This window comes from Pristiophorus japonicus, unplaced genomic scaffold (genome assembly GCF_044704955.1).
Source record: "Pristiophorus japonicus isolate sPriJap1 unplaced genomic scaffold, sPriJap1.hap1 HAP1_SCAFFOLD_604, whole genome shotgun sequence".
NCBI lineage: Eukaryota > Metazoa > Chordata > Chondrichthyes > Pristiophoridae > Pristiophorus > Pristiophorus japonicus.
In genome coordinates, this window is record NW_027254514.1 from 84205 (window position 1) to 93339 (window position 9135).

The following is a 9135-nucleotide window of genomic DNA, read 5'->3' on the forward strand; positions in this document are numbered from 1 at the left end:
TGTCACTCCCCTGTTTAGTCTCTGTAAGTACAGACACACTCTGTCACTCCCCTGTTTACTCCCTGTAAGTACAGACACACTCTGTCACTCCCCTGTTTACTCCCTGTAAGAACAGAAACACTCTGTCACTCCCTGTTTACTCCCTGTAAGTACAGACACAATCTGTCACTCCCTGTTTACTCCCTGTAAGTACAGACACAATCTGTCACTCCCTGTTTACTCCCTGTAAGTACAGACACAATCTGTCACTCCTCTGTTTACTCCCTGTAAGTACTGACCCACTCTGTCACTCCCCTGTTTACTCTCTGTAAGTACTGACCCACTCTGTCACTCCCCTGTTTACTCTCTGTTAGTAAAGACACACTCTGTCACTCCCCTGTTTACTCCCTGTAAGTACAGACACAATCTGTCACTCCCCTGTTTACTCCCTGTAAGTACTGACCCACTCTGTCACTCCCCTGTTTACACTCTGTAAGTACAGACACACTCTGTCACTCCCCTGTTTACTCCCTGTAAGTACAGACACAATCTGTCACTCCCTGTTTACTCCCTGTAAGTACAGACACTATCTGTCACTCCCCTGTTTACTCCCTGTAAGTACAGACACAATCTGTCACTCCCCTGTTTATTCCCTGTAAGTACAGACACAAGCTGTCACTCCCTGTTTACTCCCTGTAAGTACAGACACAATCTGTCACTCCCCTGTTTACTCCGTGTAAGTACTGACACAATCTGTCACTCCCCTGTTTACTCCATGTAAGTACAGACACACTCTGGCACTCCCTGTTTACTCTCTGTAAGTACAGACACAATCTGTCACTCCCTGTTTACTCCCTGTAAGTACAGACACACTCTGTCACTCCCCTGTTTACTCTCTGTAAGTACAGACACACTTTGTCACTCCCCTGTTTACTCCCTGTAAGTACAGACACACTCTGTCATTCCCCTGTTTACTCCCTGTAAGAACAGACACACTCTGTCACTCACTGTTTACTCCCTGTAAGTACAGACACAATCTGTCACTCCCTGTTTACTCCCTGTAAGTACAGTGTGGAAGAACTTTAGTTCACGATATAGGAAGGGGTTAAATTTCTCTCTTCCTTTTAGTAAGTTTAATTCTGTGCTGAGACTGCAGAATCCTGCAAGGCCAGAAAATACTTGATGTCTCTTCTTTGTTAGAAAAGAACAGATAACATGAAAGCTGTACATCTGGTATTTGTATATGTTAAGATACCCCCATTGCCTGGACAAACTGATTTCTCTGATAAGAGGGGCTTTTAGTGATGATCTTGCTGACCCTCGAAAAGATTGAATAATGACGTGACAAGATACTGTTGGGCTGTGTAAACTGACCTTTGTGCCCTGTTTAGAATTGGTAATGTTCCTGAATAATGTAGGTGTCAATTGTAGAGATAAAATTCCTTTTTTTCTGTATAAAGATGGAACAAGTTTCTATAGAATTTCGGAGTATTGCCTTGGTAAGGACCAAGCAGCTCTCCGAGATATCTCGCCTGTACATATTAAAGAATCTCTTGAAGCAAGACTCTGAAATCTCCGCTTGAGTTACTTTAACTTAGAAATTTCCTCGACAGTTTCTGGCGTAGTCTGCAGGATCTCTGATAACGAGATCCCAAACGAACAAAATTAAAAGTAAAAAAAAGAAAAAGAGGAATTTTAAAAGGATTTTCCTAGCTTAAGGGGGAAAGTGCCTAGGCTGTCCTAGAAAAGGGGGCAAGCCGCCTAGATCCCGGAAGGGTGAGGCATAGGGTAGCTACCGTAAGAAGCTAAAATAACAAGAAAGCTAAAGGAGACCCGAGCCGAGCCGAAAAGAGACACCGGTGAGCGCTTTGTAAATACTGTGTGTGTATATATTTTTGTGGGCGTGTCTTAACCTCTCGTTTCAGGAAACACCGCGAGAAACTGCATCCGGAGAGAATGGGAAACAGCTCTAGTCGAGCAGGATGCTTGCGTCCAGTTCCTAGAAAAGGGAAGAAAACCGACCCTCCAACTAAAAGAATGAGTATGCAGCGTAAAACTGAAAAAAGGATTCGTAAGGTAGTAAAGCAACGAGAGAAGGTAGGAGATCCAATTGTGCCACCCGGCTCGCCGGCGGACACTGTAATTAAAGAAACAGGAGACGACAGATACGCGGTAACGTTTAGTAGCGATTTATATGGTTGGTCTGATGGGGACTGGCCATATGGAGGAAGTTTTAAATTGTCTTTAATCGAAGAATGGAGGAAAATAACTAAGGAAGGGGGAGGAGACCCTACTTGGGACAAAGATTATATGGATAAATGTTTTATTAAATGGCTAGAGGTTGCAAAAAGACATCAGCCTCCGAAAGTAAAAATATCAGAGAATAAATCAGGAGAGAAAGAAAAGGGGGAGCCAATCTGAGAGCTGGTATGGTCCTAAGGTCACAAACAACCCCAGCTCAGGCAGAAGCCGACTCTACCCTCCTCCTCCAAAATCCCCGAGTAATGATAGGAACCACAGCGGTTTTAAAACCCTGGTCTCCGGGAGAGGCCAGAGATATGATCTCTGCAGCCCCAAACCCGGTAAAGAAACCTGTTGCATTTCATAACTGGCTTGAGCAGACCTGTACAATTTATAATCCGCTACCAGGGGATGTTAAACTATTCTTACAAGCAGCGTACGGATCTTCCTGGCAGGGAGTAAAAGATATGTTCCATATCCCGCCCGGAGAAGAAGGGGATTGGAGAGCTAATAATGATTTGCTAAATGAAGGAAACGAATCTTTAACACACTGGCTACAGAATAGAGGACGGAATGCAATTCTACAAGGGGCTAGAAAACATGGGGATATAGGGGAGGTTACTCGCTGTTTGCAGAAAGCGGAAGAATCAATGATAGATTTCGCAGCCAGGTGGAAAAATAGCTGGGAGGAGTATGCAGGAATACCCTTAGATACGAATGAACCTTTAGCAGTACAAACACTGCTGAACTGCATGTTACCACAGCATGCAAAGACCTACAAAATTAAAGTTTTAGATTGGCAAGGAAAAACCTGGAAAGAGACAGTCACTGTCTTGGCAAACATGGACAGGGAGGGATTGTTCAATTACGTAAGTAAAACCAAAGCAACAGGTCAATATTACCAGCAGAGAGGCGGAGGGCAGGCGCAGAATCGAGGGGGATTTAGGGGTAGAGGAAGAGGAAGAGGACAGTGGTCACAGCGAGATCGCTCTCAAGATGAGTGTAGAAATTGTGGAAGAATAGGGCATTGGGCTCGCGACTGTAGATGCCCGCCCAAACAGAATAGAGGGTCGCAAGGGAACTTTTCCGAACCTCCACCTCCACCAGCCCCTCAATTTTCCTTTTCTAACCCCAAACCGTATCAATCAGCATAGGGATGCCCCAGAGGCATAACGGTACAGGCAGCGACTCTTCGCTTATCAACGGACATAGAAGAAAATCCCTCAGCAATACTAAAAGTAGGAAACACTTATGTAAAGTTCCTGGTGGATACCGGCGCCACTATGTCCTCTGTACCGCCCTCTGTGGGATTACCCGTAAGCAACACCACTGTTTTAAGCATGGGTGTGGCCGGCGTCCCCTTGAAAGATTTTTTATCCGAACCTACTAAATTGACAATTGAAGGACAACAAGTTAATGACGAAACCCTGATAGTCTCTAAGACAACGCCTCTCCCTCTATTAGGAAGACAGACTTTGTGCAAACTAGGAGCCACAATATATTGCACAAAGGAAGGGATGTTTATGGAGATCCCTCCAAATAACATTCATCAGTTCTTTAATGGGATAGAAAGAGAGAAAGAGGAAAAGAATGAAGAAAGTGCTGCCCTTTATAGTTGGCAACTGAGTGGCAACTTCTACTCCCCCCTGATAAAGGAGGCAGTGGAAAACTTAAAGATTAAAATTGACCCTAATATTAAAGAGTTATTGTATATCATCTTAACAAGCTTTGAGGCAGTTCAGCTTCACTGTACAGCCTGGTATACTCGACACAGGGCTGAAGACTATCAGCGCTTTGTGCAACCGTTCTTAAATAAAAACAAAGTAATAGAAGCTACTCCCCACATTTATTTCGGATCTGAAGGGTTGGGGGTGGCCGTGGAGCTAACACCGTTACAACAAAAACGATTTAAAGAAGAAAATACGACACCCCATCTGACATTGGCTGTAAAGCCCCCAGCAAAACCTAAAGACATGGGCGGGATGATCTTAGACATAGAAGAGAAAAGACAGCGACCAGGTTATCAACCATGGGCGATGATAGAACTGCAGGATATACGGCTAGAATTTATCACCCGTGACAGAGGAATTCTCCACTGGGAGAGAAAAGGGCACGATACTACGTTTGAAAAACAGCAACCCCCCGGACAAACTAGCCCTAACATACCAATGGCACTGAGTCAAGTGTCCCCCGAACTCTGGGCTAAACATAAAAACCATGTTGGACAAGTCTAATGTATGTGAATGAAAAAGAAGGATTCGCAACAGCAGTGTTAACCCAAGAACATGGTGGGGGAAATAGACCAGTTGCTTATTATTCGGTAATGCTCCCCCCAGTAGTACGAGGAATGCCTGCTTGTCTGCGTGCTGTAGCCGCTACTGCGGTCATGGTGGAAAAATCAGTACCAATTGTATTGGACTATCCGTGCACTGTTATCACCGCGCATGCGGTGCTGTTATTGTTGAATTCCGCAGCAACTCAGCATTTCACAGCATCCCGAAGGACAGGCTACGAGGTGCTGCTGTTGTCACACCCTAACTACACTTTTCGCCGTGCGCCTGCAGTAAACCCTGCTGTTTTTGTTCCTACCAGCTCCACTAGAGAAATAGAGGACCCAGACCAGCACGACTGTCTGTCAACAGTGGAGATGGCTACCATGCCTAGACCAGATTTGCTTACGGAACCAATGGACAATCCCGATCTCATTCTTTATACAGATGGGTCGTCTCACAGACCATCAGACAATTTGCTCCTGGCAGGCTATGCTGTTGTGAACCCATATGAAATTGTTGAGGCATTTGCCTTGCCCCCCGGAACCTCGGCACAGGCAGCTGAATTGTTCGCCCTAACTAGAGCATGTATATTAGCTAAAAATCAATCTGCTAATATATATACCGATTCAAGATATGCATTTGGTGTAGTCCATGATTTTGGACAACTATGGAAAAACAGAGGCTTCATCACCTCTGGCGGGAAGCATATTAAGCACTCACAATTAGTGCTTAACCTGATAGATGCCATTCAATTGCCAAAAAGGGTTGCTGTTATTAAATGCGCAGCCCACACAACTGGTGAAGATGAAGTATCAATAGGAAATAGGAGGGCCGACGAGGCGGCCCGACGAGCCGCTTTGGAACAGACGTGCTGCCTACAGGCAGCCTCAGTCTCCCCTCTGCCAACACTGAGCGCCCAACAACTTGAAATAGCACAGCAACAAGTTACAGTGCAGGAAAGAAAAACATGGGAGAAACAAGGATGTTTTTTTAAAAAATAATATCTGGACCCATCCTGACGGACGAACTGTATGTCCCAGGTCTTTGTTTTTGCCCTTGTCTCGCCTAGCTCATGGTCAGGCTCACATGGGCAAAGGAGGGATGATACATGCTATCAATGCGCAATGGTATGCACCAGGAATAACAGTAATAATTGAGAAAATTGCTAAAACCTGCCAAATTTGCCAACAAAACAATAGAGGAAAGACGCCTGCAGAATATGACCATCTACCCCAACCAAGCATGCCCTTTGAAAATTTGCAAATTGATTTTGTCCACATGCCTCCAGTATTAGGCTTTAAGTATCTATTAGTAATAGTAGATATGTTTACAAGGTGGGTAGAGGCATATGCAACAAGGAAGGATGATGCCCGAACAGTAGTGAAGATCCTATTTAAAGAAATAGTGCCAAGATATGGGATACCTATGGGAATCAATAGTGACAGAGGAACACATTTTACAGGAAAAATAGTGCAGAATCTAGCCGAAGCGCTAGGTTTCCAGTGGAAATTGCACATACCGTATCAACCTCAGTCCTCAGGCATGGTGGAAAGAGTCAATGGAGTGATAAAGTCCACCCTTACTAAAGTATGTCAAGAAACAGGACTAAAATGGCCAGATGCCCTTCCATTGGTACTATATACCATAAGAAACCAAAAGAACCGAAATACTGGTTTGACACCCCATGAAGCCTTATTAGGAAGGCCAATGCCTACTGGTGTGAAACCGCCACTAGGAGCAGAAAAGGTAGCATTAATTTGGAATGACGAAAAGTCGCTAAAATATGCTCAGGCCATGTGTGAAATAGCAAGAAGCCTGCATGAGCGAATAAAACAGACCCAAATACCTCCGTCAGAGGGAAACATGCACCCTTTCAGGCCGGGAGAGCAAGTATTAGTGAAAACTCTAAACAAGGAATCTTTTTCTCCTAGGTGGAAGGGACCATATCAGATAATCCTCACAACAAGAACCGCCCTGAAACTGGAAAAACATCCAAATTGGATACACGCCACCCGATGTAAATACTACCTTCCAGACGAAACACAGCAAGAAGAAGAAATACCGAGCTAGGGCGGACACACCCCGAAAAGAACTGTACTCATCCCCTTTTGTTTCTACCGAGCCAGGCTGGACTAAGAGCATAATACCCCGAAGTATCAAGCTAGATGTCAGAACTTGCCTGTATACCAATTTGGGTCTTTATCTTGTGGATCACTGTTACTATTGTACTAGTAAGCTATTATTTTAACGAATTGGTTCAGGAGCATTATAGAAGAAAACAAATGGAGGAAGATGAGGAAGGACTCCTGGCAAAACTATCAGGGGACACTGGGTATGTTAATCCTTCTGGCAGTGGGAAGAGTTAAAACAGAAGAAAGGTTTATAAAAGAAGGTAAAATATGGAAAGGAGAAATGGCCTGGGGCACGATTGACAAAGCAGGACAGCAGGACACTTATGTATGTTCGGAAAAAGAGGATTGCAAAGTGGGGAACTTCACAGTAAGGTGTGAGGCCTGCGGAATAGGGGTGGACCCAAGATCAGGGGAAGTGAAAATAACCAGTGAGGAAGGATTTAACATAACCTTGAAATGGAAGGTACATATGACATGCCTGACCAGCAAGGAAATAGCTGAGAGCCAAGAAACTAATGGCACGTTTTGTGACCCCGAAGAAGATTGTCATTTTAAAATAGAAAACAGAGGATGGGTAAAGTGCATGAACCGTACAAAAATACTACATGGGGGAACCTATATTAAACAGTGGACACATAATAAAAATAGGCATTCCCCCAGAGATCCGGGCCATTTAAAACGGATATTGACCACCTGCATATCGGTAGTAAGATCCCCAGGTATAGTAAATTTAACCATACAAATCCTATATCCGCTAAGGGAGAGGGATGGTTGCAACACGACCAGTGTTGGAGTCACACTGGACCGATCCTTGAGAAAAAAGCGAGACGTGCTGGGAACTGTATTAGGTGGGGTAGGAGTAGGAATGGGAGCCTTGAACACAATAGATATAGAGACCCTGCAAAACAAAATCCAGGTTGTAGGAGGACTAATAGGAGAAAGTATAGAGTTGAGAAACGCGTGGGATGAAGGGCTACAGCAACTACAGGTATCTGGCTACATAACAGACAAAATGACAAAGAAATAGAAAAGGCATTGTCCAAGCGGGGCAGAGATATTCACCAATTTGAGATAGAAATGAATTTTAAAAAGGGACAATTAGTACGAATAGCAAACACAGTTACCTCTATAACAGCGCATCACTGGTGGGATATATTCCTAGGCTGGTCCCCCAGGGCAACAGCGGTATTAAAACTGGCAATACACCCGATAGTAGTACTTGGTGTAATTTTGCTGATTCTGCTGCTAATTGTCTGTGGAATGGGGCTGAAAGTAAGATCCCTGTTAGGACAAGTAATGAACCTAGTAGAAAAAATAGAGCAGAAAAATGTGATCGTGAAAGGAAGGTTAAACAGAATAGAGGGACAGTTAGATGACTATAATGAAAAAGAATGTTTAGAGATGAGACCTTACCCCGAGGGGTATGAGCCTCCCTTTTCTTTCTAAGAAGGAAAGCATGTTGATCATTAAAGATAAAAGATCAACAAGGAGGGAGTTGTGGAAGAACTTTAGTTCACGATATAGGAAGGGGTTAAATTTCTCTCTTCCTTTTAGTAAGTTTAATTCTGTGCTGAGACTGCAGAATCCTGCAAGGCCAGAAAATACTTGATGTCTCTTCTTTGTTAGAAAAGAACAGATAACATGAAAGCTGTACATCTGGTATTTGTATATGTTAAGATACCCCCATTGCCTGGACAAACTGATTTCTCTGATAAGAGGGGCTTTTAGTGATGATCTTGCTGACCCTCGAAAAGATTGAATAATGACGTGACAAGATACTGTTGGGCTGTGTAAACTGACCTTTGTGCCCTGTTTAGAATTGGTAATGTTCCTGAATAATGTAGGTGTCAATTGTAGAGATAAAATTCCTTTTTTTCTGTATAAAGATGGAACAAGTTTCTATAGAATTTCGGAGTATTGCCTTGGTAAGGACCAAGCAGCTCTCCGAGATATCTCGCCTGTACATATTAAAGAATCTCTTGAAGCAAGACTCTGAAATCTCCGCTTGAGTTACTTTAACTTAGAAATTTCCTCGACATACAGACACAATCTGTCACTCCCTGTTTACTCCCTGTAAGTACAGACACAATCTGTCACTCCCTGTTTACTCCCTGTAAGTACTGACCCACTCTGTCACTCCCCTGTTTACTCTCTGTTAGTACAGACACACTCTGTCACTCCCCTGTTTACTCCCTGTAAGTACAGACACACTCTGTCACTCCCCTGTTTACTCCCTGTAAGTACAGACACAATCTGTCACTCCCTGTTTACACCCTGTAAGTACAGACACAATCTGTCACTCTCTGTTTACTCCCTGTAAGTACAGACACAATCTGTCACTCCTCTGTTTACTCCCTGTAAGTACTGACCCACTCTGTCACTCCCCTGTTTACTCTCTGTAAGTACTGACCCACTCTGTCACTCCCCTGTTTACTCTCTGTTAGTAAAGTCACACTCTGTCACTCCCCTATTTACTCCCTGTAAGTACAGACACAATCTGTCACTCCCCT

At 43.9% G+C, this 9135-nt stretch overlaps 1 long non-coding RNA gene across 1 annotated transcript; it reads left to right on the plus strand.

Moving 5' to 3' along the window:
- Nucleotides 1-1623: 1623 nt before the first annotated feature.
- Nucleotides 1624-8615, plus strand: LOC139255436 (uncharacterized). Its single transcript, XR_011592044.1, has 2 exons — nt 1624-2076; nt 6425-8615. It is a non-coding gene; the product is annotated as an uncharacterized lncRNA (long non-coding RNA).
- The last annotated feature ends 520 nt before the right edge of the window (nt 8616-9135 follow it).